An 8298-nucleotide genomic window follows, 5' to 3' on the forward strand; every position below is an offset into this window, starting at 1 on the left:
CCTTTGGGCAGGGGGCTGGACTCGATGATCTCCCGAGGTCCCTTCCAGCCCTAATGTCTATGAAATCTATGAAAAATCTATGAAATTCAAAGATTTATTTAAACCAGTCAATATCATTCTCACTAAAAGACTTCAACAGTTTTTCTCAGTATACAAAGGACAATATGCAAATTCAAAGACTTTATCTGATTAAGGAGATGAAATGGAATAATATGCAACTCTTTCTCTGAACTAACAGAACAAGCATTTTAAATACAGTTATTAACTACAGTTCTATAAGCTATAGCTGCTTAATATCAACAGTGCACTGGTAAAATAATGATAACATTACACTTTTCAACAGATTTTTTCCAAAGTCTGAGCTGTTTCTGGCTCTTATTAAATCTGAAGACAATTTCATGAATAATAACAACAGAAAAAACATCCATCTGGTTTTTGTTGATTGTTAGTTTAATTTGATATGTGACTTCATGTATGGTTTAGTCTATCGCTAAGGGAGATATCCAGTTGTTATAATTACTGGTAGGATAAACCAATTAGGAAAATATACTTTCAGGTCTCTCCAAATCATAAATATTCCAAGTCCTACAATACTGACTCAAGTAAAGCCATTGAGGTGAAATTCACCTATATGCAAGAGGTCCAGTATGAGGTTTGTATACCAGTTAAGTCTTCCTTTTAGGGATTAATATGAGAGACATCACAGTAAGCAGACCTGGTGCATAGAAATTTTTTTTATCATTGGTCATAAATGAGTCTGAGTTGGGGAAGCAGACAGAGAGACGGTGGGCAAAAAGCACAAACATACTGGTTTGTGAGAGAGAGATTTGGGGCCAGAGCACCAGGGAGGATCAAGGGACAAGTAATCTTATTACTTGGCCCAATAAGTAATAAGATAAGGATCAAGGAGTGACAATAGGATAGAAGAAGAAATATAGGGCAGAGGTGCAATAGGGCAGTTTTGCACCCTGGGCAGTGGCAGTGCATGGGGTAGTGCATAGGGTAGCAGTGGTGGCTGCCTGGCAGCTTTCCTATCCTCCATGCTCAAGATTGTTACCCCAGTTGCCCCCTTATAGCAGTAAGATCCAAAAAATTAACCTATGGGAAGTAAAGGGGAAGTAGCATACCAAGCAGAGTAGTGATGTGCCCCCTCAGCAGGAGGTTAATCTGGTATAGGGCAAAAGACAGCAGCAGTGGGGGATGGAAAAAGTTGTGTGATCTCAGATCTTTCTCTGATGCAGATATTATTTTACTTGGTTACAGAAACATAAGTGGCTCCTTGAAAGATCCTTGAATTCCATCCTTGCTTTTATTGCACCCCTGAATTATAGTCCAACCATGCCTAAGGCAGTATCACCTCTATCCGAACTACCCCAACCCAGAATTTGCCTAATCTGAATTTAAGAATCTGCAGTGATGGAGATTCCAGCACCTCTCTAGGTAAAAAGTTGTAGTGGGACCCTCAGAAGGAGGTTGTATTATATGGGTGCCAGGCTCCATATTAAATGAAAGCAAACCAACGTAAGTATTCTGAATAAACTGATCACGCTTCCTAGATCCAGTCAAGAGAAATGGCCCATGTAGATGACTGGTGCCAGATGTTTTAGAGTTTCCAGATACTAACCACCATAATGAATTACACTGCAGTGTAAATACGTGTCTAGTGCAAAAGAAAAAATAAAGTTTCAAAGCACCCAAATTCTGCCCCTGGCTATTTGGATTTTAGTGTTGTTCCAGTCAGTGTGAAGCAGGGCAGGATTTGGTCCTTAATGCTAAATACTGGTGGTACCCTCGTCCTCACACAGACCACATTCTGTATTTTCTAAAGCTTCTGGGTATTTTTCAATAAAATGCCCAGAATAAACCACACTGAAGTTCAGAAAGGTATGAGTAACCATGCCAGAGTCAGCAAAAGAAAAGGCCTACATTAGATGGAAATAAGCACTGTGTCCAGGACTCCATGTACTTCATGATTCTTCAGTCACTTAATCCAGGGGTTTTCAACCTTTTCTAAGGAGTGTACCTCTTCTGTGGCAGTGGCCAGACATGTAGCTGGGGGAGGGGGTGGCAGCAATTGCACATCGCACAGCCGGTTGCACATGCAGCTCCACAGGCTGCTGACGGGCCTTGCACCTGGCCAGTTGTGTACTGCCCATCGGCAGCCCGCAGAGTTGTGTGTGTTGTGCAGCAGCACAGGGGGGTGGGTGGTGGCAGCCACTGTGTGTGAGCTCCCCCCGACCCTTTGCATCCGACTGGCTGGGCAGTGCCTGTGTGACCTGCAGAGGGAAGCTGCTACCCTCACCACCCCACCCCCTGGCTGCTCCTGGAAGGCAGGGTGGCAGCACTCTGTCCCCACCCACATGTATCCCCTAGCACAGGGGTGGGCAACTATTTTGGGTGGAGGGCCATTTGCTGAGTTTTGGCAAGCCATCAAGGACCACATGACAGGCAGCCAGGAGCAGATAAATATTAATTTTCTACATTTTTTAGGGGCCCCGTGGACCGGCTAGAATGGCCTGGAGGGCTGTATCTGGCCCACAGGCTGCATTTTGCCCACCGCTGCCCTAGCAGCTTTCTAAATATCCCCATGTAGATGAGTGGTGCCAGGAGTATGCATACCCCCTGGCTGACAACCCCAAACTTCATCCAATCCTTTGATGTACAGATCAGCATCTTTTTAATGCTATCAATTGAATTCTTTGCAACATCTCAACATATGTGATCTTTCCAATGTGGTCACTATCATGTGATCCTCTCTGCCAAATATGGGTGGATTATATGCAGATGAAACAAAAGCATTTTCAGCTATTCCATTTTTTATATAAAGAATAGGGAAGAGAAAACATGTTGACATTTTGGGGCATAATCACATCTTACTATTGCAGTATTAATGTGGGCTGTTTATAATTATGCACTGCCTTTCTCATATGCAGGCAGCTTTTGGTTTTTTGTGACTAACAAATGTGATTTATGTTACCGTTTGATCAAAAACAGTTCCATAGCATACAAAAATACTTGAGTAATAATTGCGTAGAACATATTAACACAGAAAAATATTAATAGTATAGACATACGAAAGTGTATCATTATGAATACATCCAGGACAGCCTAAGTCCTTTTGCATTATCAAGAAAATGTTTACTTCAGCCTAAGAGGAAGGATGGCTGTTGTGTAGGTTAATGCTTTCCTCAAGCTAAACTATTCATTGGCTTATGTCCTTAGAATCACACTTACTGTAGTGGGGGTGAACATAAATAAGGCCTTATCCTGCCCTTAAGGATGAATAGAGAACTTTGCAATTTATCCCATTAAGCCCAGGCTCTAACCCCAAGTCAGCAGAGAACTCATCCCTTGAAAGTCTGAATAATATTGGTGCCCCTAACTTCAAAATAGTCTGGGCTTCTTCCTGCCGAGAGATGGAGATTATTGCTTCTCATTTTCAGTTTAGGAAATAAACAGGGTTAGGTGCTTCTCATTTTCAGTTTAGGAAATAAACAGGGTTAGGTGTCTGGTTGGTTGGTTGGTGATATGTGTACAAACATGGAGCTGGCACCAGCAATAAACCAGATTGACTTGTGGCTCCAGATTCGAGTGCTAGGTTACTACTGATTGCATTTTTGCTCTTCTGTTTCTCTGGCCAGTATCTCAAATACAAACTTTTCAAGTGGAAGTTATCAGGGGTGTCATCTACCTTATTTACTCAAATCTAAGATGAAGTTTCCCTCACCATCAACATGGGGGGGTGGGAGGGGAGGAAGAGAGCAAGTGGCTGCAGCCATTCTGACTCCGGCTCTGAGTCTGGGTCGGAGCTAGAGTCAGACCCACAGCAGCTTCCTGTGCCACCCTCCACTTGCCCTCTGCAACTTTTACCCCCTCTCCTCACTGTCAGGCACAACTCAGCTGAGGCTTGGGCTGGGTTCCCTCCCAACCACGGAGCACATGAAAACTCTGTCCCCTGTCCAGCCTGTGGTGCCTGCACAGCCGGTGAGATGCACTGACATGACTGCTTGGCCCTGCAAGTGTCAAACTTCCACGTGCTGTGCTCCAGGGAGGAACAGAGCTTGTGCAGAGTTGGATAATAAGGGTAGCGGGGAAGAGCCAGTTACTTGGAGAGGATAAAGATTGTAGGGACAGGCAGGCAACCTAACTCCTGCCCCAGCCACTATTTTCCCTGTTGTGGTGGGAGAGGGACAAATTTAAGACAACCCTCTGATAATTAGATTCTGTAGCTGGAAAATTATAACAAATTTAGGAATTTTCCATATATAGAATCTATTGAGGGGGTTGTCTTAAATTCTGGATAGACTTAGATTCAAGTAAATACAGTGTTCCTTTCTTTGTCACCTGAGTGTCCAGATTTGGTCTTCCATATGGTGCTTCAGGTTGCCTTAGCTCCAAAAATGCCACTTACACCCCAGACAGGAATTCTGTTCCTGGCTATGTAACATTTGCATGTACACAACTGTGCGTGCACAGCAGGCTACACTGTGGCCACATGCAGACACAGCCTGTGTGCATGTCCCTTGTGGATGGACATGTTGTGGCATATAACATCTGAAAATGCAGTTGAAAATAACTCATGAGGAGCAGGACTTAGAAACAGAGAAGGGCTAGGAGAAAAATATTTCCTAGCTTTGGCCCTTGTATCTCAGTGGCTACAGCACTCATCTAAGAAGCTAGAGGTCCTGGGGTTTTAGGCCCCACTGCTTGCATAAAAGAAGCTTGAACCTGGGTAATTTGCTTCCCAACACAAGACATTCTACCCCCATGCAACAATTCAGGCTTTTCTCTGGCACTTTGTTTGAAGCTGAGCCACTTCCCCATGTGTTTACTATAGTCACTGGAAAAAATGCAGAGGGGATAGCATAGGGTGTAAGTTTCTGCCTCACCATGAGCAAGAATCCCAGCTAGACCTCAAGGCCAGATTCTTGCCTGACTAGTAGCCATCTCACTGAACCAGGTCCTCTCCTGTCCCAAGCAAGCACCCTAGCCACTCTGTTATAAAGATGGGCAGGCTTTCTTGCCCCCGACCCCGTTCTATTTTGTTGCCAACACATGCAGAGTCTGTGTCTACACAACTGTCTATGTCTGCCAGGCATGCAACCAGAAATAGAATTCCCACCTGGGGTGTAAATTGCATTTTGGCACTCAAACAACCAGGAAAAGCATGTAGACTATCGAATCTGGATGTTTAGACAACTGGGAAAGGAATAGCATGCCACTTCATGCATCTAAAATGAAATACCCACCTCCTGTTCCACTAACCTATGCACTAGTTCAGATGTAAATATAATATGTGATTTGCACTGATTAAATTCTACAGCTGAGTAATCGTTCTGAGCTAATGTTCATGTTCTGTAAATTGATCTAGGGCAGAACTGAGGATACATTTATACAGTGCCTAGTACAATGAGACCCAATTTATTGTAGCTTTCAAGCTATACTTCCATATAATCATTACCAGTAACAACAACTAGTATCTGAATTGGATCCTTTCATTTCAGTTGAGTAGCTGAAAAAAAGAAGTGTGACCTGATATTCTAAATTTAAAAATTCAACTTCAGAAATCAGTCAGTTCAGCAGACAGGCATTCAGTATAAAAGCATACACCCATCCCTGAAAGACAACTAAAATGTTCTGTTTGCTAAACAAGTTTAGCATCCTAGGACAATCCTCACTAATATATAATGCATACATTCCATGTTGTATGCAGGTTCCTTAATGTATTGATATTTTAAGGCAGGGATGCTCAACCTTTTGGCCCTGCAGGCCAGATGAGTGGCATAGGGCTGGTCCATGGGCCAGACCCCATGTTTCAAGATCAGGGCCACGTGCCAAGATTGGCCTATGCATAGCCTCAGCTGACTTCTGCATGCTGGAATTGGGGTCTGTGGGCCCCTGCTGCCCCCGCACAGGCAGGATCAGGCTTTAGGGTCAAGTACTGCCTCTGCTTGGCTCCACTTGTGGGGATCAGGCCCTGAGGCCCCACACTGCCTCTGCTGAGGCAGGACCAAGCTCTCGGGCCCTGTGCTGCCTCTGTCTGGCCCCACATGATGGAATTGGGTCCCAAGAACCTAGACTGTCCCCCTACCTGGTCCTGCATGCAGAAATTGGAGCCCCAAAGCCCTGCACTGCCCCCATCCAGACCCATTTAGAATCATAGAAAATGAGGGTTGGAAGGGATTCCAGGAGGTATCTAGTCCAACCCCCTGCCCAAGGCAGGACCATCCACAATTAGATCATCCCAGCCAAAGCTTTGAGATTCTACCACCTCTCTGGGTAACCTACTTTATTACCCCCTAGAACTACTACATGCTAGGATCAGGGCCCTGCATTGCTTCTGCCTGGCTCCCATGACAGCCCAGGACTAGCCCCATTGGGTCCCACACTACCCCCACATGACAGGATCATGCCCTGTGCCACCATGCACTTCTCATCAAATGCACAGGGCCACAGCCTGCATGGACCTGTGAGACCCAATGGGCCAAATGACATGGCATTGGAGCCTGGATCTGGCCACAGGCTGGAGGTTGAGCACCCCTGTTCAAGGGTTTTACAAGATTTTTAATAGCCAAGTAATCATAAGGATTTAACTGGGGGGGGATGGGGGAGAAGAAGGGGGGGAAGGTAGCTTGCATTGCTGAATATAAATGTAAAGAAACCCTCAACTTTTTAGTATAAGTTCAGTGTTTGTAGTTCTTTCAAAATATCCTTTTGATTGATTTTTAAAAGGAAGTCAAAATTGCCATTTAAAGGTATGATTTTTCCCTATCTTCCTGAAACAAGAAGTTACATAATAATGTGCAGTTTCAGTTTTCTCGTGGTCCATTTTCCACTGCTATCAATTGAGCAACTCCCACTGACATCACTGGCAAACTTTTGAATAATCATTGGGTCTGCTTCCACAAATAATGGTTTGCAGACTTGTGATACTGACCATATCAGTGATTACCAGCTATGCTATTACAGTTACTCTTTTAATTTGTGGTGGGAAGATGAAAAGAACTACCAGTTACAATATTGCAATCAACCTGTTGATTAGTGCAAGTTGGAAGATAAACTTTGGCCAGTGTTTTATACTATGCCCTTTGTAATGAAACATCATAAGATAATATGCATTTAGTAGGGATTTAAATTCCTGAGATGATTAAAAGGAGCTATTCAGACTCGCAGGGTTTAGAAATGTCTTATGAACTATATTAACACATTATGTGGCTATTTTTAAATGATTTGTTCCTATTGATCATCTTGGAAAACTGTTTCACTGGAAAAATAAAAAGCACAAAATGAGGAATAACTAAGATCAGACACATAGCTTGATAGTCAAAGGGACTTGTTTTAAGTCCCAGATGATGAATCAGAAATCCTGAGATCTTCTTATTCTAAAGAGCTGAGTTGCTGTACATCTCAGGGACATTGTTCACTTTCTCCAGGCCTCCATTTTCCCAACTCTGAAGTGAGCATTGTAGTATTTCCTGCATGACAAAGAGTGTTGTGAGGTGTAACTAATTAGTGCTTCGGTGTTTGGAGGTCTCTTGATAAAAGGTGCTCTTGTAGTGCAATTATCATTATCAACATCACTACCAACATCATCATCATTATTATTACTATTAGCGCTGCTACAAAAAAAATCCCAGCTTGTGCACGTACACTGTACTGCCAACCTACTTCACATATTTTTTCCACAGTCAACCCAACCAAATCATCCTGGTTTTTAGCACAGTAGTTTACTGTTTTTACCTGTGATCCAATTTTTTTCACTCAGTAGAGTTGAAAATGTTACTTGTTTTTATTTCCAAATGCCCTGATTTATAACTTTAAATTGTTTGCAGATATATTTTTACATTGAGAGGTAAAATGTTTCAAAGCTTTTTCTGTTTAAAGATGATCTGTACTTTCTAACAAATCCCCGTGCAGCATACTCTGCTCATGGCTACTCAGAAAAAAAGTAAACATGTACACCCAAATATTTTCAAAAGCAAATAATCATTTTAGGGGCCTCAACTTTTTGAATGCTCTGTTTGTGTCATTTTGAAGGACTGGGTACCCAGAAGGGAGGATGCTGGTATCACTAGTCACCTTAAAATCTTTCTTTGATGAGCTGACCTTAGGGGATAAATTTACCTGAAGACAGAAAAGAAAAGGTTTAATCAGAACATGAGCCTCCAATGCGATGCTGCGGCTAGTAAAGCGACCAAAATGCTGGTGTGCATCCATAGATGCTTCTCGAGCAAATCCCGGGACGTCATTCTCCCCTTGTACTCGGCCTTGGTGAGGCCGCAGCTGGAGTACTGCGTC

The sequence above is a fragment of the Crocodylus porosus genome, unplaced genomic scaffold, assembly GCF_001723895.1.
Source record: "Crocodylus porosus isolate Cpor-Errol unplaced genomic scaffold, CroPor_comp1, whole genome shotgun sequence".
Lineage (NCBI taxonomy): Eukaryota > Metazoa > Chordata > Crocodylia > Crocodylidae > Crocodylus > Crocodylus porosus.